Raw genomic sequence first — 21,211 nt, 5'->3', positions numbered from 1 at the left:
TGCTGAACCAGCATTCTGCATCTCTTCACTGGCACTGGACACTTAAGAAGTTGAACCTGGAGAGGCTAAGGTGGGTACAATAGATCCACTGAATGACAAAAAGGGCTGTTGGCAGCTGATGGTTATACAAATACAGAAGGCAGACCATAGACAAGCCCTTCTAGAGGTAAGTCCATTTAAAAATGTTACAAATGGTTGTCCAAGTTTTGGAGGTGCTGAACTTGCCCTAAGGAGGTGAGTGTTTGAGCTCATGCGCACCACCACTGTGGTGAATGATCAAGATGTGTTGGCATAATGGTTAAGGTGTTCACCTCACAAGCACGAGGGTATAGGGTTTGATGCTCACATTTGGGGATAAGTTTGGCATAATGGTTAAAGTGTTCACCTAATAGACACAAGGTTCAGGGTTTGATTCTTACCTCAGGATATTGGCTAGGCTTAAAATGGCCTCTAAGGGTAGTTAGCCTAGTGTTCACCTATAAAGCCCAGAGATGCACTCTCCAGGATAGTGGTGAAGAGGTTCATGGGTGCATTCTAAGATACAGGCATCATCTACAGCTTGCTAATGACTGGTCTGATCCTGTGGAGCAGTCCACTGAATAATCTGCCTGCTGAGTGAGATATTTAAAAATAAGGGTTTCCCCATGACTGTTTGGGGTCATGTAATCCAGGTTGAGGGGAGTTTGCTGGATCTGTCTTCACAAGAACTCACAGTTCAGGATCAGAGTGACCAATAAGTTTGTAATATCTAGTGGTAATGTAAATAATTATTTTGAAAATGCATTCTCAGGTAATATGACCTGATGCTTTCACTGGGCTCAGCGCAGACCTTTCTTGCCTTTATGTGTCACTTCTTTGCATGCTTTTCACCTCATGCCACTGTATATGAACTTGTCCTTGGAGCTGGTGGGGTCACTCTTTTCTGCGCTAGAGCCTGTGAGGAATCAGAATACCTAGAGGCATTATATCCAAGAAGAATAAAGACCGTAACGTCTCCCCACACTTCCTTTTCGTTATGGTCCTCAGCAGTGTAACTCAGTCTCATACACTGAATATGTCTTTTCCATCCTTTTGAGCTATATTATGAGACAGTCTCCCTGCTGAACTCTGTAACACATCCTTCTGTAGTATAATCAGAAGAAAATGATTAACCTTCCTAGGAAAGAACATTGCTTGTATTTGTTTCAGTCATCACCCAGTAACATTAACAGGCCTAACAAAACCCCCAAAGCTAACAACTTTTCATTTGTTAGAATAAGCTTAACACTATCACTACTTGGAATACTGTAGTGTAGCATACACAGCTCAGGTTCATTAAAGTCATAGCTGTATTAATAAAACTTAAACAGTTTGTGTCATTTTTTGTGTTTATTTCTTTGAGTTATAGATAATGTCTTATTTATGGCAATGCATATAATGCAATTAAGTTCACTGGAAATATGTGTGATTCAGCATTTCTAATTGAGATGCTATGTTTTATGAGGAACATGCTGTGATATGCACTGTATTACACAAAAAGACCTTCATAAGAAGTAATATTTTCAGTCAACTAATTTATACCCTTCTGTACAGAAATGGAATGTAATAGCCAATCAGATAAAGTACATTAGCTCTTTAAAAACAGATGATGCTTTAGTAGTAATGCAATCATCATTTACAGTGGAAACATATTTAAGAAGAGAAATGTTAATGCAATTTGCTTAAAAATGTCATCAGGTTACATTAGTAATGAAAAATAAAGTTTTTCAGTAATATTTGTTAGAGAGTAAGTGCTATTAACAGTGATAGGTCCATCCATTTTACATGTGATGCACTGCAGTATGGAAACTGCAGCAGTTCATGCTTTAGTAGAAATGTGCTGTGGACTTTTATTTAGAGGTAATATGTTTAAAACATTATTACAGGAATGTAGTATTAATATTCAGAGAAGAATATGGAGGAATTAATTATGTGAAATAAAGTTATCACAAGGGATAGGTATTATATAAAAATGTATCAGTCTGTATGTCTTTCTGTTTATATATTTGTATAAAAATATATATAAATATATACAGCTCTCATGCACTGTATCAAACACGGATATTTTCAAAAATTATAAAGTGGAGACCTTTTGCTAAATGTGGGATGAGGGGAAGTGTGCATATTTACCAGTTAGGGTTAGCATTAGGTTAAGTAAGGAGATAGATTTAGAAAAAAAGGGAGGTTTGCTTGTGTGTGTGTGTGTGTGTGTGTGTGTGTGTGTGTGTGTGTGTGTGTGTGTGTGTGTGTGTGTGTGTGTGTGCTTGCTCAAGTTGGGTTTTCACACACACATTTTTTCCGTCAAGGTGTTACAAAATCATAATCTTTGCACAATACATTTATAAAATATTTATACACACAGCAGACGCAACATGTTATAAGACCAAACAAAAACATGTCACAAACCAAAGTACTTAAATAAAACGAAAAAAGAATTCCACAGGTGTACAAGAGCTCCATGTTAAAAACACTTGTTTATTTAGATATTAAGGCACAAATACTACGAGTACAACTACGACTAAGCACTTTCACCTTAAAAGGTATCATCAGAGTCGTATGTCCACATTAAAGCACGCCCTAAATACTACAAATCATTTCCTCTTCCGTACTGAAATCAAACAATTAACTCATGCAATGCCTGTCAACATCTAATATTATAAAAAATAGTTTCCCATTAATTAATAACATCAAAACCAAGCCTAATATTTAAAATTAAAATTAAAATATATATACTGTAAACAATATCAGAAAAAAATATATTACTTTCAAAAACTGAGCTTATAAAATTCTTAAAATATCAAACCATTATGTTGTTTTGATTCAATCATGTAACATTAGTGAACTTGTAATACACCATGCTTCCAAAGATAATTATTTCATGACACACACACACACATTACCTAGCACAATTTCTTCTTGTACTTTACACACTGGTTATAGAAATGTGTTAATTCCAGGTTGAACCTTTGCGTTCAGTCTAAGTTGCCATTTAGTTTCCTTGATTTCTATGTCTAAGTTAGGGTCACCCCCCCCTCTGTCATCCCTGTAGGACCTATCAATTACAAAAAACAAAAATATTTTGTAATTGGGGCATACAGTTGAATTTAGGAAGAGTGAGCTAGATGATTTCTTATTTTTAATGTCCCTGGTGTGTTCAGCAATCCTGTCTCTCAACCGTCTAGTGGTTTTACCCACATAAAATGCCTGACAGGAAATACAGGTAGCCACATAGACCACCATATTCATGTTGCAATTACACCTTCTGGGGCATTGTAAATTCCTGTGGAAGCCTGCAGTCTCAACATACGGCCCATCATTGATATACTTACACCAATTGCAGGCCCCACATTTACTCATTCTTGAATTGTAATTTGCCTTTAGACTTCTGTAGTCCAGTTCCAACCATTCCTTGATGTTCCTACCTTTACTGTATACCACTATAGGCCTTTGCCCTACCTTATCCTTAAGCTTAGCATCTAATACATTTCCCAAATAACGTTGATCTTGGGAATCAACTAGGGTGTTAATTGATTGTAAGATATTACAAACACTTCATCTTTCAGGATGGTTCTCCGACAACTATTTACTGGGGTCTCCCTAGTTCTTAATATGGGTGCAAATTTCCAAATTTTGAAAGTAATTTTTTTTTTCCGATATTGTTTACAGTAAATATATTTTTATTTTAATTTTAAATGTCATATTAGGCTTGGTTTTGATGTTATTAATTAATGGGAAACTATTTTATATAAGATTAGATGTTGACAGGCATTGCATGAGTTAATTTTTTGTTTTCAATAGGGAAGAGGAAATGGTTTGTAGTATTTATGGTGTGCTTTAATGTGGACATACGACTCTGACGATGCCTTTTGAGGTGAAAGCCCTTAGTCATAGTTGTATTCATAATATTTGTGCCTTAATATCTAAATCAGCATTTGTAACATGGAGCTCTTGTACGCCCGTGGAATTCTTTTTTCATTTTATTTAAGTACTTTGGTTTGTAACATGTTTTTGTTTGGTTCTTGGTTTGAATTCCCGGACATGGCAGGGGCTAGTGCGGAATGTACTATCAAAATGCTGTTGGGGGAACACACAAGTGGTAAAGGAGTTGTCAGCCAATTTAAAATCCAATATTAATGGTGGAAGTGGAATTATTAATATTCCGGAATCGCAGGTTGAGCTTTTAACACTGCACACCCCTGTGAATATGGAAGATCCTGGCACTTCGAGAAATGTGGTTAGGTACCCTCCAGTAATAACGGGTCTGGATGGTGTGTTCCAGACACCTAACATGAACTTCACGTACACTGAAACATCGGAGAGATGCGAAAGGGGAACTGTTAATCAACAGCTTTTTCAGTTGGAGAAGTTATGCAAACGTTTCATGTCCCTACAGTTGGAAAACATTTTTCTGAACACCTCTGCAAGTCACAAGCAAGTTCCAAAGGACCTGCGTATCTGGAAATATCCAGGAGGGACAGAGGCAGGGTCTGTTATGCACAAAGAACTTTGTTGAGCTCTTTGATAAGATGGGACTTGAGCTGATGGCAATTGTAATAAGGGACAATGAATGTAAGATGAAAGCTTTACAAAGAGAAATTAATGACATTAATGCAAGCATAGTTAATGATTTGCTATATCCAACTGTGTCACTGAACTATAAAAGGATCTTTGCTGATTTGAACAAGTTTGTTAGTGATAATTGTTCAAAGAAACAGAAGAAACTTGATAGAGATTGTAATGATTACAAAAACAAGACTGTCTATCCTTTACCCCCCCCCCCCCCCAAATTGACATAATGTTCCAGAGTTTGCTGATGGAGGTTTGGGAGATCAGGGTATATTAGAAGAACGGAATGATGACTTTGAAAGTGAATATGAAGCTAACCAGGAATATATTTTGGAAGATTCTCCCCAATTAAGGCGTCCAGAACGCCTAATGAATCGGGGCAACCAGGCCCAGAATGAGCCGAGGAACTCGCAGGAACACCAACAGAGGGAAGTAAACAACAGGAAGGGAAGGGAGAAAGAAGTGGAACTGACCATATTAAATGGCTTTGTGAGCAATTCATGTACGGAAATTGTGAACAGTGAAAACAATTAAATGAATATTGATGTTCCCACCACTGGGCATGACAAACTTGATGAAATGCGTAACACTATAGTAGATTCCAACTTACAGGATGACCAGTCTGCTGAAACAAATAATGTCAAGTGGGTCATTTATAGATTTTTTTCTTTATGTTCATTTGAATTCAAGTATGTTAAACCACGTATTGTCTAAATCAATACATAACGTAAATGGACATACTGCAGATATTGTAGTAAAGGATGTGTTTACCATTTACAGCCTTAGTGATTTGTTAATTAGGGATACACATTTTGAGTTATTAAAGAGAGGTTTCAATTTCATTCCTGACTGTAGGATTGATGTGGCTAGTGTGTTGATAAATTTAAAGATGTATAGTAGGAAACTGAATTTGCGTTTATTTTTTTCATCGTAAAACAGTCATGTGGAAAATGCATTAGAACCTTTGAAACATAGTAGTTCCTTCAGCCCCCCTTGTAATCCACTGGTCCGTGTCTTAGAAAATTTGTTTGAGTCTGAAATAATGAAGATGTGTGATACCAAGATTAATTTTGTTGACAATTTGACAAGTGATGAAAGGGTAGTCTTAAGAGAATTAATCAAAAACAAGGAATACCGATTTATGAAACCTGACAAGGGGATGGGATGGTAATTATGTCACGTCTAGATTATGCAGGAATGATGCAAGACATTTTGAATGATCCCACTACATATGAAAGAGTTTCAAAAAGTGAAGTCAACAGGACATATGCCAAAATTGATATTTTTTCTTCAAGATGCATTTTTTTAGGGGCTCATTTCCAAAGTCGAACTTGATTATTTGACTAATGATACTCCTGTTATTCCATCTATTTTTGGCATGCCCAATTCCCATAAGGATCCTTTAAATCCCCCTTTTAGACGTATAGTTGCTGCCAGGGGTTCCAAGACTGAGCCCCTGAAGGCATATGTAGATTATTATTCGAAGGGAATCCTACACGTTTGCCCCCAGGTTCTTAAGGACTCTTGGCATTGTTTGGAAATGCTTCGGGGGGTTGACTTGAGTAGGGACTTTGTTCCTTGCTATTTATGTGATCAATTTATTTTCGGTCATACCCCTCAGGAAGGCTTAGAACTATACTATGACAGTTTTATCAATGGGCATTTGCTGTTGGATGATAAAATCATTTTTTTGGTGAACCCTATGGAAATCATTTTGAAGGTCAATTTTTTGTATTTTGAAGGGGAATTGTTTCGTCAAACTACAGGAGTGGGCATGGGTGACAAATGTGCCCCGGTTTTCACGGACTTAGTGTTGACAAAGTGGGTAAAACAATTTGTGTTTACCTCACCACTTTGGTCCAAGATTGGACGTTATACTGATTTTATGGGGAGATACGGTTGATGAGGCAAAGGAATTTGTGGATTATTTGAATTTGACTACATCCTGTTTAAAATTTACACATCAGCTGCATCCCTCCAAGATTCATTGCCTGGACATAGAATTAGATAAGAGTCAGGGAACCTTGGGATCAGCCATCTATAGGAAAAAAAAAAACCCTATTCCAATACTCTTCTTCAGTTTGATAGTTGCCATCCGGCCCATCAAAAAAGAAGTGTGGTCAAGGGCCAGATGGTTCGGATTTCAAGGTTAATTAGTGATGACATGATGTCCAACAAGAGATGAATACCCTAAATGACATGTTTATAACTAGGGTATATCCTACGAAATTGTTGTATATGACAAGGAATGAGGTGAACAAAGGTAGGATTTCAAAAATTGCACCCATATTAAGAACTAGGGAGACCCCCATAAATAGTTGTTGAACCATCCTGAAAGATGAAGTGTTTGTAATACCGTACAATCAATTAACACCCCAGTTGATCCCCAAGTTCAACATTATTTGGGAGAATGTATTGGATGCTGAGCTTAAGGGTAACTAGGGCAAAGGCCTATAGTGGTATACAGTAAAGGTAGGAACATCAAGGAATGGTTGGAACTGGACTACAGAAGTCTAAAGGAAAATTACAATTCAAGAATGAGTAAATGTGGGGCCTGCAATTGGTGCAAGTATATCAGTGATGGGCCGTATGTTAAGATTGCAGGCTTCTATAGGAATTTACAATGCCCCAGAAGGTGTAATTGCAACATGAATATGGTGGTCTATGTGGTTACCTATATTTCCTGTCAGGCATTTTATGTGGGTAAAACCACTAGGCGGTTGAGAGACAGGATTGCTGAATACACCGGGGACATTAAAAATAAGAAATCATCTAGCTCACTCTTCCTACATTCAACTGTATGCCCTAATTACAAAAGATTTTTGTTTTTTTGTAATTGATAGGTCCTATAGGGATGATAGAGGGGGTGACCCTAACTTAGACGTAGAAATCAAGGAAACTAAATGGCAACTTAGACTGAACGCTAAGGTCCAACCTGGAATTAATGAACACATTTCTATAACCAGTGTGTTAAAGTACAAGAAGAAATTGTGCTAAGTAGTGTGTGTGTGTGTGTGTGTGTGTGTGTGTGTGTGTGTGTGTGTGTGTGTGTGTGTGTGTGTGTGTGTGTGTGTGTGTGTGTGTCATGAAATAATTATTTTTGGAAGCATGGTGTATTATAAGTTCACTAATGTTACATGACTGAATCAAAACAACAAAATGGTTTGATATTTTAAGAATTTTATAAGCTCAGTTTTTGAAAGTAATATTTTTTTCTGATATTGTTTACAGTAAATATATTTTTATTTTAATTGTTATATTAGGCTTGGTTTTGATGTTATTAATTAGTGGGAAACTATTTTATAAAAGATTAGATGTTGACAGGCATTGCATGAGTTAATTTTTTGATTTCAGTAGGGAAGAGGAAATGGATTGTAGTATTTAGGGTGTGTTTTAATGTGGACATATGACTCTGGTTCATAGGTTGGTACTAGGCTATCAGCCCTGGGGCCTATGCAAGCCTAGCCATAACAAATCCCTGGATATTTCTTCCCATAATATTTACTTCTCTGGGCCCCTGTCTAGCAGGGCGACTGACATGATCGCCGGGGTGAATTTCCTATCTCCCATCCAATCATCAAGGTTCCTTTTGAAGAGGGCCAATGAGGCGCTCTGCTTGACATGTATGGGCATGTGATGCCTTTTAAGGTGAAAGTGCTTCAATGTGGACATATGACTCTGATGATGCCTTTTAAGATGAAAGTGCTTGGTCGTAGTTGTATTCGTAGTATTTGTGCCTTAATATCTAAATAAACCAGCGTTTTTAGCACTGAGCTCTTGTACGCCTGTGAAATTCTTTTTTTTCATTTTGTATGTCATAAGTACCCTTTTCGAGCACAAAACCAGGGTTTGGGATTAATCGCAACGAGTTGCTTGTCCTCAACAACTCATCTGACACTTCAGTATTTGTTTGGACACTGTGTGCCTCCCACAAGAAACAGGCATATGTTCATGATATCTATCACTGCTGCAGTAGCCTTTGCTATGTGGGTTATAGCCCGCCAAGGATCTAATAGCTAGACAGCTAAACAAAGCTTCAAGACACCTTCCACATGCCAAAACTGTCTGGAAGCTCAGTCTGACATGACTAAAGGACAACTTTGGGTGCCAAGTCCTTCAGAGCTTTAGTGCCACTGAAGAGTGCGCTTCGTTTCTTTTTCTGACATCCGTACAGTTCTGGATTTAAGAGTTCCTTATTAACTCATCTTCCATTGCTATACTGTCTAATCCTGCAGCTCTGTTTTTTTTTTGCTACTCTGTCATCACAGATTGCTTTTCTAAAAACAGGCAGAATCCTTTTCACTGTCTAATCACCAAACTGTGGCTCATCATATTTCAATCTCTGCCTTATCAAATCATTCTGGTTCTTTCTCTGTAATAACCTGATATGTAGAACCCTTTCTGTCTGCATAGAATTCCTATGTTTTACCGCAGCAGGAATCTCCCTGAGGCTCTGTTCAGGGTTATCCTGTTTCTCTGTATGTATTATGTTCGTTATTTCCTTGTTGTAATAATTTTCTCTGTGTTTCTGTCCCTCTGTTTTGGAGTGAATGAATACCAATTTTCCAGTATATTTTCCTTCTCTAAGTTGCTGCCCTTCTACTTCAAGATAAATGTATACCACCCTGTCACTCGTTTTTTGTTCCCTAATACCCTGTGAAAAGGGCATTTCAGAGCATATTTCATCTACCAGTACTCCTGTTTTATTACATATTACCTGCTTCCTCAAGTCCTGATTTTTCTCTCCTGTGCTGAAAGAAGTGGTTTTAACGTATTATATTTCCCTCCTTAGCTATATTAATGCAACCTTGTTTACTGAAAAACTCATGTCTACCTTCTAATGCAGTCAGGCTGCAGTAACACTTTTATTCCTTGCTTTGCAACACTTTCGGATTGCACTGGCTTAGTGCATGACTCTCTTCCTTCTACTTGTTTTACTCTCTTATGCTGCTCTGTCCTAGCAAGCTGCAGTATAGTGAGCGAGTCACTTGCACAGGATGTTCTTTGTGTTTCACTGTTGCAGTCATTACATTTAGGGTAATCCTGCTGGCAGGTTGCCCTCAGTCCGCCTGAATTCCAAAGTCTTGGGTCCTGCATCGGCTGTCGTCGCTCCTTCCCTGACGTCAGGTCGTCAGGGGTGTAAAAGTAGCAGCCGATGCCATTTTCTTTAGTCTTTCTTGCCGCGCGGTGCCCGAAGCAGAAGCAGAAGCAGTTTGCAAGTGCCGGTTGGCCGACTCCTGAGATTTTCGAGTTCGAATTTCAGATCCGAAGTCTTCTATAAAGCTAAGTACCCCATTGCGGAAACTTTTTTCTTGCTCCAGAACCGATGTCAGAAAAAGTTAATAATTGTATTTCTTGTGGGAAGCAAATATCTCATAAGGACTTTCATTCTTACTGTATTCCTTGCCTAGGCCGTGATCATAATTTTCTGGGTTGTCGATTTTGTGCTAGATTTAACCAACCCACTATTAAGCGTCAGTATGATTTTGCTTTAAACTACTTTGGACGCCGATTTAATTATCCATAAATATCGTCGGAAAGCCATCCGACTACTGGAGTTAACAAAAAACACAAAGAAAAGGAAAAAGAAAGACAGCCGAGGCCCAAAACCAATGAAGAAGCTTCTCCTAAGCCAGTCGCCGGTTCGCTGGTTCTCAGTGAGGCTCTTTCGCAGCCCCTGACGACCGCTACTTTAGAGTCGCAGGCCGCTACCGGCTCCCACGTGGAGTCGGCCATGCCACTGGAAACTCAAAGTATTGGCCCCTCGGACGCTAATCCTTCAGATGGGTCCGGATCCGCTGAGCAGGCACCGGCTTCTGAGGGTGTATTCAGACCCAAACACCTATACATTAAACCTACTTCAAAGGCAAAGACTAAAGCACCTTCAAAGGCAAAGAAGCAACCTCAAGAGCCACATGGACAGGCCTCCATGCCCAAAAAACAGATGCTCAAAATGGCCGAAGACTTGATTACCTTGATCAGGGGTTCCCATCCCCCTCCTGATAAGAGGCCTAGGCAAGAGACTGACTATGAATCTTCACATCAGGTTTCCATTTCTTCTGATTCCTCTTCTGATCAGGAATATTCTTTTCCCCCCAATGAGGATTCTGATGCTGAAGAATCCATACCTTCAGCTTCTCCTCCTGAGGATTATTCTTTTGGGGAAACCTTACATACCATGAGGGAGCATTTCCACTGGGAGAGCCAAGATTTTTTCAGTCTAAAAAGAGGCTCAGGGATTTCCTGTTACTTCCTTAGCACAAGCCACTAGCCATCCCTCCTGTGTTAGACATTGTAGATGATGTGTTTTCGGAGTCAAGCCTTACCCCTGACTCCTTACCTCCAGCTCCTGTTAAGCCTGACAGATATTACAGGGTTCCTGACTCACATAAATTCCTTTTTAAAAACCCTGCTGCAGACCCAGAAACTATTTCTCAGGGTCCCAAGGGTGTTAAGGCTTCCACTGCAAAAAACCCCACCCCTTCTGATAGGGATTCTAGGGCACTGGATAAATGGGGAAAAAAGGTTTACACATTTGCTATTTTGGCTATAAGGTCCTTAAACTGTCAATTTCATATGCTCAAATATCAGCAACATGTCATGACATTGCTTGAACAGAAAATGTTGTTAAATTCTGAATGTGCAGAAAACAAGGAAATGCAGGATATATTGCATGCAGCTGAACAAGTTGGAAAGCATACTTTGCAATGTGGTTTTGATTCTTTAGAGGCCTCCTGCAGGGCCGCAGTTACTGGTTCTGTAATTAGAAGGCATGCTTGGTTAAAGGAACAAAATCTGCCTGATCATGTAAAAGTTAAATTATTAAATGCACCTTTACAGCATGATTCTTTGTTTGGTGTTAAGGCACAAGAGGTGTTAAAGAAAATGGAGGACAAGGCTAAATCTATGCAAATGGTCAAAGATTTCTTACAAGTACAGCCACCTAGGTTTAATAGACACTGGCCAACAAAGAATTGGTCCTTTCCAGTGTCAGACAGACCTCAAAGGGGTAGTCCCAGACACCCTAGAGGCAGATCCCAGGCTCAAGGTTCATACAGGTCAAGGCAATGGGGTGCTTCTACCTCCAAAAGTGGAGAAGACAAATCACAACCTTACAGGAAACGGTCCCAATGACTTCCCCCTGCCTGCACCAAGCACTTATTTCCTGGCAGCACCCTTAGGGGGAAAATTAGCACTTTTTTCTCAAAATTGGCATATTATAACCCAGGACATGTGGGTTCTAAGTATCGTGTCACAAGGCTACAAGTTCCATTTCCATACCCTGCCAAAGACAAATGGCTGGCCAGATCTGCCAAAAAAATCAATGGGCAGAGGCACAAAAACAAGTCTCATCCCTCATGGACATGAGGGCCATTCAAATAGTGCCAGAGCAAGAGCGGGGACAAGGATTTTACTCAAGACTGTTCTTGGTACCCAGAAAGGACAAGGCCTGGAGGCCAATACTGGACCTATCGATTCTGAATACATTCCTGGATATACCAAAATTCAAAATGTTGACTTTGCAGCAGCTACTGCCCATGTTGGGCAAGAACGCTTGGCTTGTAACTTTAGACCTAAAAGAGGCATACCTGCATGTCCCAATCAGACAAATATGCAGAAGATACCTCAGATTCAAGGCTGGCTCAATGCATTACCAATTCTCTGCACTGCCCTTTGGCTTATCTACTGCACCCAGGGTCTTTACAAAGTGCCTGGCACCAGTAATTGCATTCTGCAGACAAAGAGGAATACAAATATATCCTTACTTGGACGACTGTCTAATTCAAGCCGAGAACAAGGACATTCTTCTACAGCATCTGGCGTTTCTGAAAAAACTTCTAACATGCCTAGGATACACAGTCAATGAAAAGAAATCAAAACTAGTACCCTCTCAAGAGATAATATTCCTGGGTGCAAGCTTAAACACAACTGCCCAGATGGCTTATCTCATGCCAGACAAACAAAGACAACTGACTACCTATTTCAAAATGTTAGCAACAAAGGCCCAGTTATCTGCAAGGAAAACTCTGCAGGCTTTGGGTTTCATGGCATCCTGCATCCTACTAATTCCATATGCAAGACTGCTCAATGGTACCTAAAAAGTGTTTGGACTCAACATTGGCACAGCCTGGAAACTATAATTACTCTCATTCCCTACTTGCAACAGGAGTTTCGATGGTGGGCAAAGGCTTGTCACCAAAACAAGGGACAGCCGTTCACATTGCCCCCAGCCAGGCAGACACTAACAACGGATGCGTCAGATTATGCCTGGGGGGCCCACATGGCAGGAAGATGCATTCAGGGAACATGGACCTCAAACCAAATTTATCTACATATCAATCAAAAAGAGATGCTAGCTGTTCAAAATGCCCTGACAGCCTTCCAGGACCTACTTCAACCAGGACAACTACTGATAAAGACAGACAACACCACGGTCATGTGGTATATAAACAAGCAGGGGGGGGTACACATTCTTACCCCCTATGCAGATTAGCCATGACTTTGTGGGACACAGCACTGACTTACCAAGTACATCTGCAGGCACAATTCCTGCCAGGAAGGAAAAATACTCTGGCAGACGAACTAAGCAGAAACCTCTTCAATCCCCACGAGTGGCAGCTGGATCCACAAGTCTTTAGCATGATAACAAGGAAATGGGGATGCCCGGACATAGATCTATTTGCCTCCCCTCACAACTACCAACTACAGAGATTCTGCACAAGGATTTATCACAGACAAGCATGGAAAGTGGACGCCCTATACTTCAGCTGGAAAAACCTATCAGTGTATGCCTTTCCCCCTCTGTCTCTCCTCCCAAAGGTACTCTTAAAGGTCAGACAGGAGAAGCCAAAGATGATACTGATTGCTCCAGACTGGCCCCGCCAGCACTGGTACCCAATATTAAGGAGCTTGTCTCAATGCCCAGCTTGGACCCTACCTCAAGTACCTCATCTACTGTCCCAGCAAAACAATCAGATCCTGCACAGCCAGCTCAGGACTTTAAACCTGGCAGCATGGCAAATAATATAGTCATACAAAACACACCTCTCAGCAAAGCTGTGATGGATGTCATTTTGGAAGCCAGAAGGCCTAGTACTAGAAAATCTTATGCTGGAAAATGGAAGAGATTCTGTGCTTGGAACCAGGCACAAGGAACAGATACAGCTGTGCCAAATATTCCTCAGATTTTACAATACTTAACTGAGATGCTGGACAAAGGCCTATCTTTCTCATCTATTAAAATTCATGCCTCTGCCATTTCGGCTCATTACAATGCAGAGCCACCAATCTTTTGTCATCCCTTATTAAAACAGTACCTCAAAGGAGCCAAAACTGTAAGGCCTCCAAAGAGATCACCAGTGCCTGCATGGGACCTCAACTATGTCTTGGAAAAACTCACCCTGCCTCCTTTTAAACCAGCTGCTACTGCTGATTTAAAGTTTTTATCTTGGAAAACATCTCTGCTCCTAGCAATAACCTCTGCAAGACGAGTTTCAGAGCTACAGGCACTCATGGCTGTGGAACCTTTTATCATTTTTTATCCAGACAGGGTCTCCCTGAGGACAAACGCAACATTTATGCCTAAAGTGGTGTCCAGTGTGGCTCTTAACCAAACCATTCATCTGCCAACTTTTTATCCAAATCCACAGAACAAGGGGGAAAGAATTCTGCATTCTTTGGATGTACACAGATAGCTTAGATTCTACTTGGACAGAACCAAAGTTTTCAGAAAAACAGAGCAATTACTAGTGGCATATGCTGCAGGATCTCAAGGAAAGGCAATCTCAAAGCAGACTATTTCAAAATGGATAGGCCACTGCATTCGTTTCTGCTACTTATACCATGGCAAGCCAGTGCCTAAGGGCATTAGGCCACATTCCACCAGAGCTGCAGCCACTTCAGCAACGTTTCTCAGAGGAGTACCAACCAAGGACATTTTAAAGGCAGCTACTTGGAGTTCAGTGCACACCTTTACAAAGCACTATCATCTGCCACTCTACTCTAAATCCAGGGCAGGCTTTGCCACTGCAGTTCTGCAGGGTCTCGTAGCCACTCCTAATGCTTTTTAGCTCCAGTCTCCCAACCATAGCTTTGGGAATCTACCCAAATGTAATGACTGCAACAGTGAAACACGAATAACATACTACAGTTGTGTACACTTACCATAAATGTAGATGTTCGAGTGTATTCACTATTGCAGTCCAGGTTACCCACCCGCCATCCCCCCTTTTTCTTCTGATGGAACCTATCTTTCCTTCTCTGATTTATACAACCTATGTGGTGTATTTGCTGGTGGATGAAGGTAAAGTTTATATTGCTGCATGTTATTTTATATATAGATATAAATTTTGAATACCCTTTTTGGGGGGCACCTGACATCTGGGGGAAGAAAAACTAAAGAAAATGGCGTTGGCTGCTACTTTTATACCCCTGATGACCTGACGTCAGGGAAGGGGCGACGACAGCCGACGCAGGACCCAAGTCTTTGGAATTCAGGCCGACTGAGGGCAACCTGCCAGCAGGATTACCCTAAATGTAATGACTGCAACAGTGAATACACTCGAACATCTACATTTATAGTAAGTGTACACAACTGTACTTTCTGCATTTGCAAACTGTCTGTCTCAGCAGGTTGCAACATTTTGGCAGTCAAATCCTTTTTTAAACTACCTAACCAAAGTCTGTCTCGTTTTGTAGATGTTCTTCATGTTTCACTGCTGCAGTCATCACATTTGGGTTATCCCTGCCAGGGTAGCCCTCGGCCGGCCTGAATACCAGAGACTTAGTATTTCTGCATCGATTGCTGTCGCTCCAGGACTGACTTCAGGTTGTCAGTAGTATAAAGTAAGGCAGCTGATGCCATTACATCAGTCTTTCTTGCCATGGAGCCCGAAGCAGAAGCAGTTCGCATGAGTGCTAGTCGTCCACTACCTGAGTTTTCGTCTACCGAATTGAAGTTGAAGTCTTCTAAAGCTAAGTACCCCGTTGGGGATCCTTTTATCTTGCACTAACTGATGTCAGAAAAAGTTAATAATTTTCTCACCTGTGGACAGCAAATACCACACCGAGACTTCCATTCTTACTGCATCACTTATTTAGGGCCAGACCATGACATCCCCCGTTGTAGCTTCTCTGCTTTAACGCAAGAACTATCCGTCGTTGGGCCCTTATTGTAGCCAGATATTTTCGCTTACAGTCCTCGAACTCCGATATGGCTTTGGTAAGCCATCTGACAGCATATCTTCTGAAAAAACGTAAAGATAAAGACAGAGACAGACCGCACAGATCCAAACCTACCGACGATGCTTCCGTTAAGCTAATTGTCAGTTCTCCGGTCCTCAGTGAGGTGCTTTTGCAGCCCCTGATGCCCACTTCTGTGGATTTTCAGGCCACTACCGAGACCCTTTCGGAGTCCGGTATGCCGCAAAACTCTTCATCGACTAAGGATCCTGAGGTTGTCTCTACCATGGATGGGTCCGGAGCAGCTGGACAGGCATTGGCTTCCGAGGAAGTCCTTCACACTACCATTTCTCGACACAAACATCTTCTTTCACGACTACCATTCTTTCAAAAAACGACTGAGTTTCTAAGGCCCAGGGTACGAAACACACTCAAGAAACTGACAGCCCACTCTCAAGCACCTGCTTCCTTGCCTCAGTCTCAAATGCCTAAAATGGCAGAAGACCTTATCTTGCTGATCAGGGGAAGCCAGGCTACCCCCTCCAAAAGGAAACAAGATCTATTCCCTGTAGTTCTGTCTGAAAAAGAGTCAGATTAATCTGATGCATCTGAATATGAAGACATGCAACCCCTCTCTACTTATGAGGACTCTTATGTGGAGGAGTCAATTCCTTCAGACTCTCCCAGAAGATTTTTCCTTTGGGGAAACCCTGCATACCTTAAGGGAGCATTTCCAGTGGGAGAGTCAAGACTAACTTCAGTCTAAAAAGAGACTCGGGGAATTTCTAGATCTTCCACAGAACAGACCTTTGGCCATCCCCCCAGTCCTGGCTGTTGTGGAGGATGTTTTCCTGGAATCCAGCTTGACTCCTGGCACCCTCCCTCCTGCACCCAGAAAACCAGACAGGTACTATAGAGTCCCTGATTCACACAAATTTCTCTTTAAGAATCCTACTGCTGACCCTGAGGTAATTTCTCAAGGGCCTAAAGGAATTAAACCAACCTCTGCTAAGAATCTCACCCCCTCAGATAGGGATTCCCGATCACTGGATAGATGGGGTAAAAAAGTATACACCTCAGCTATTCTTGCTATCAGGGCACTAAATTGTCAGTTCCATATGCTGAAATTTCAGCGACATACCCTGGAACTCCTTAAACAAAAGATGTCTTTTTTTTCTGCTTGGGCAGAATCTAAAGAATTACAAGAATTAATGCATTCTGCAAGTCAGGTAACTAAAACACAACTTGCACTGTGGTTTTGACGCCCTAGAAACTTCTTGCAGGGCAACAGTCACTGGTTCTGTCATTAGAAGGCATGCATGGCTTAAGGAACAGCCCTTGCCAGACTATGTCAAATCTAAATTGTTGGATGCCCCCTTGAACAAAGATAATTTGTTTGGCACTAAGGCAGAAGAGGTTCTAAAAAACATGGAAGAAAAAGCAAAATCTATGTAAACAGTTAAGGACTTCTTGCAGGTCAAGCCACCTAGGTTCAGCAGGTATTGTCCCACTAAACACTGGTCCTTTCCTGCTTCCAGTAAACCAGTCCAGCCTAGACCCTGGGGAACCAGACCCCCCAGACAGCAGCCACAGTGAATGCAGAGATCTAAGCAGTGGACTACCTCCACTTCAAAACCAGGGAGTTCTAAGCCACCCCTTATGGTAAGAACTCACAATGACTCACCTCCCCCACCCACTCCCTCTGCCCACCTTCACTTACCTCTAGGAGGAAAACTCTCCTTTCACGCTAGCAACTGGGCCACCATTACCAATGACCACTGGGTTCTGAACATAGTGTCTCAGGGATACAGATTTTCCTTCCACACCCTTCCAACTCCAGAAGGGTTCCCAGATCTACCACCAAACCAGTGGGCAGAGGCTCAAAAGCAAATCCTTTCCCTGCTCTCTATGAGGGCAGTAGAGCACGTTCCTGCAGAACAGATAGGCCAAGGTTTCTACTCCAGACTTTTCCTGGTGCCCAGAAAAGAGGGCACCTGGCACCCTATCATCGATCTATCCATTCTAAACACCTTCCTGGTGATTCCAAAATTCAAAATGCTCATCCTCCAGCAGCTGCTACCCATACTCTCCAAGGACGCTTGGCTAGCCACCCTAGATCTAAAAGAGGCCTACCTCCACAATCCTATCAGGGAATCATGCAGGAAATACCTCCATTTCAGGGCAGGATCTCAGCACTTTCAGTTCTCTATGCTTCCCTTTAGCTTATCCACTGCTCCCAGAATTTTCACAAAATGTCTGGCTCTGGCCATTGCCTTTTGCAGACAAAGAAATATCCAGATTTACCCATACTTAGATGACTGCCTGATTCGGGCAGACAGCCAGGAAAAGCTGCTCAAGCACCTGGCCTTTGTCAAGACCCTTCTAACCTCCCTAGGGTACACAATCAACGAAAAGAAATCCAAACAGGTGCCCACCCAAAGGATTATCTTCCTGGGAGCAAGCCTGGACACAGCATCCCAGATGGCATACCTTACACCAGAGAAACAAATTTTCCTGACCGCCTTCTTCTCTCAACTAGCCACCAAGCCCCATTTATCTGCAAGGAAAATCATGCAAGCTTTGGGGCATCTTGCATACTACTCATTCCATATGCCAGACTGCTTATGAGGAAATTTCAATTGTACCTAAAAAGCCTTTGGTGTAATCACTCTCAAGACCTGGAAACTCTTCTATCTATAATTCCCTGCATCAGAAAAGATTTCCTTTGGTGGGCAACAGCATGCTCCCACAACAAGGGACTGCCTTTCTCACCACCCCCAGCCACCCAGACCATCACCACAGGATGCATCAGTCTATGCTTGGGGGGCACACCTGGACGGCAGCTGCATACAGGGCCAATGGAGCCTGCACCAAATCCCTCTGCACATCAATCAAAAAGAGATGATGGCTGTGCAGCACACATTGACAGCTTTCAAACCCCTTCTTTCTCCAGGGGCTCTCTTGATCAAAACAGACAACACCACTGTAATGTGGTACATCAACATGCAGGGAGGGACTCACTCCTACCCTTTATGCAGGCTGGCCATGACCCTTTGGCACACAGCCTCTGCCATGCAACTACACCTGTTAGCACAATTTCTGCCCGGCTCTTTCAACTCTCTGGCAGACCAATTAAGCAGAAATCTTCTGGACCCACACGAGTGGCAGCTCAACAAAATAACCTTCTTCACCCTAATAACTCAGAAGTGGGGCACCCCAGAGGTCGCCCTCTTTGCCTCCCGCACCAACCATCACCTCAGCAAATTCTGCACCAGGGGGCATCACTGCATGGCTTGGAAAGTGGATGCCCTGTCCTTCCTCTGGGTCAGTCTGTCGGTCTGTGCCTTTCCTCCACTACCCCTCATCCCCAGGGTGCTGCTCAAAATAAAGGAGGAAAAACCAAGGACCATTCTGATAGCTCCAGACTGGCCCCGGCAGTGCTAGTACCCCTTGCTGTTTATCCACTCACCACTGCCCCCATGGCACCTTCCTCAGATTCCAAACCTTCTGACCCAGAGGGAAGGGGAATTCATGCATTCCCAATTGCAAACACTCAGTTTGGCAGCTTCTCGTATTCCCTAACTCCGAGCCAATCTGCCAGCCTCAGTGAACAGGTTCTAGATGTTATCCGTGAGGCCAGATGCCCTAGCACCAGAAAGTCTTATGCTGACAAATGGAAAAGGTTCTGCACCTGGATCCAGGCTAATGGAGCCAATACGGCACAGCCTTCCCTCTCATCCTGTATTATTTAGGTGACCTACTACACAGTGGCATCTTTCTCCTCTATAAAAATTCATGCCTCTGCTATTTCTGTTCATTTTCCCACTGAGCAGCCCTTTTTATCACACCCTTTGATCAAACAGTTCCTAAGAGGGACTAGCAACTTGAAGCCATCCAGAAGGGCAACAACTACAGCTTGGGACCTTAACTTTGTATTGGAAAAGCTCACCGTGCCCCCCTTCAAACCAGCTTCTTCTGCAGAGCTAACATTTCTCTCCTGGAAAACAGCATTCCTTCTGGCCATCACTTCAGCCAGAAGAGTCTCTGAGCTGCAAGCGCTCATGGCTGTGGGAACCCTTCATCATCTTCCATGCTGACAGGGTATCCCTCAGAACTAACTCATCCTTCATGCCCAAGGTGGTGTCCAGTGTGGCTCTCAATCAATCTATTCATTTGAACATCTTTTTCCCTAATCCCCAGAACAAGGGGGAAAGGATTCTGCACTCTTTAGATGTGCACATACAGCTCAGATTCTATCTGGACAGGACTAAATCCTTCAGGAAGTTGGATCAGTTGCTTTTTAGCTTTGCTACAGGGGTAGAAGGCAAAGCCATCTCCAAATGGATAGCACATTGCATCCATTTCTGCTACAAGCAATATGGAAAGCCTCTCCCCAAGGGGGTCAGGACACACTACACCAGAGCAGCCTCCATCTCTGCAGCTTTCCTCAGAGGAGTCCCCACCAGGGACATCCTGGAGGCTGCCACCTGGACATCTGTTCACACTTTTACCAAGCATTACCACCTGCCTCTCTTCTCCAGATCCAGGGCAGGGTTTGTTTCTGCAGTCATGCAAGGCATTCTAGCCACCCCCTAGTTTCCTTTACTGCTTCCACCCTTTTCCTCAGCTTTGGAAATCAACCCAAATGGGATGACTGCAACAGTGAAACATGAAGAACATAGAACAGGTGTGTACACTTACCATAAATGTAGATGTTGGAGTGTATTCACTGTTGCAGTCCTGGTTTCCCTCCCTCCATCCCCCTTTCTTCTCTTTCCTTACAAGGGATTTAATGGTATTTATTTTCCATTGGTGGGGTTTCTTCCACCAGAACATGGCTCCTACTTGGGGGCTCCTGACAGGTTAGGGCAAGAAAAACTGATGTAATGGCATCGGCTGCCTTACTTTATACTACTGATGACCTGACGTCAGTCCTGGTGCGACAGCAACCGATGCAGAAATACTAAGTCTCTGGTGTTCGGGCCGGCCGAGGGCTACCCTGGCAGGGATAACCCAAATGTGATGACTGCAACAGTGAATACACTTGAACATCTACATTTATGGTAAGTGTACACAACTTTACTTTTCTGAGCCATCTCCCTTTTCCTGATTTTGGTTTTGGAAGCTGCCAATGCCTTACTGTCCCTTCTCCCCATTCTTATAGCGATTAGGTTGCTGATCATCTCTCTTGATGTATGTTTTAGCATATTTTGCATTCTCCCTGCAGCCACATTTTCCAGTGTTTTAATGGGATAATCTTTTCCTTGTATTCAAGCTGCATTTTACATGAACTTCAGAACGAATTGGCTCCCCACCTAAGCACCATGTTCAATCATAGTCTCACGTCAGGCTTTGTGCCCACTGAATGGCGCACAGCAACAGTTATCCCACTCCACAAAGTGGGAGTCACCACTGATCCTCAGAACTGTAGCCCTATTAGCCTGAC

At 42.3% G+C, this 21,211-nt stretch overlaps 1 protein-coding gene across 1 annotated transcript in view; it reads left to right on the top strand.

The window, feature by feature from the left end:
* PTPN3 (protein tyrosine phosphatase non-receptor type 3) overlaps positions 1 to 21,211 on the top strand; it is a 2,272,168-nt gene that overhangs the window by 2,107,493 nt on the left and 143,464 nt on the right. The window lies entirely within an intron of this gene.

This window comes from Protopterus annectens, chromosome 3.part0 (assembly GCF_019279795.1).
Source record: "Protopterus annectens isolate FY-2018-M chromosome 3.part0, PAN1.0, whole genome shotgun sequence".
Taxonomy (NCBI): Eukaryota; Metazoa; Chordata; order Ceratodontiformes; family Protopteridae; genus Protopterus; species Protopterus annectens.
The sequence above is the reverse complement of the archived record's forward strand: the minus strand, read 5'-3'. Positions and strand labels throughout refer to the sequence as shown.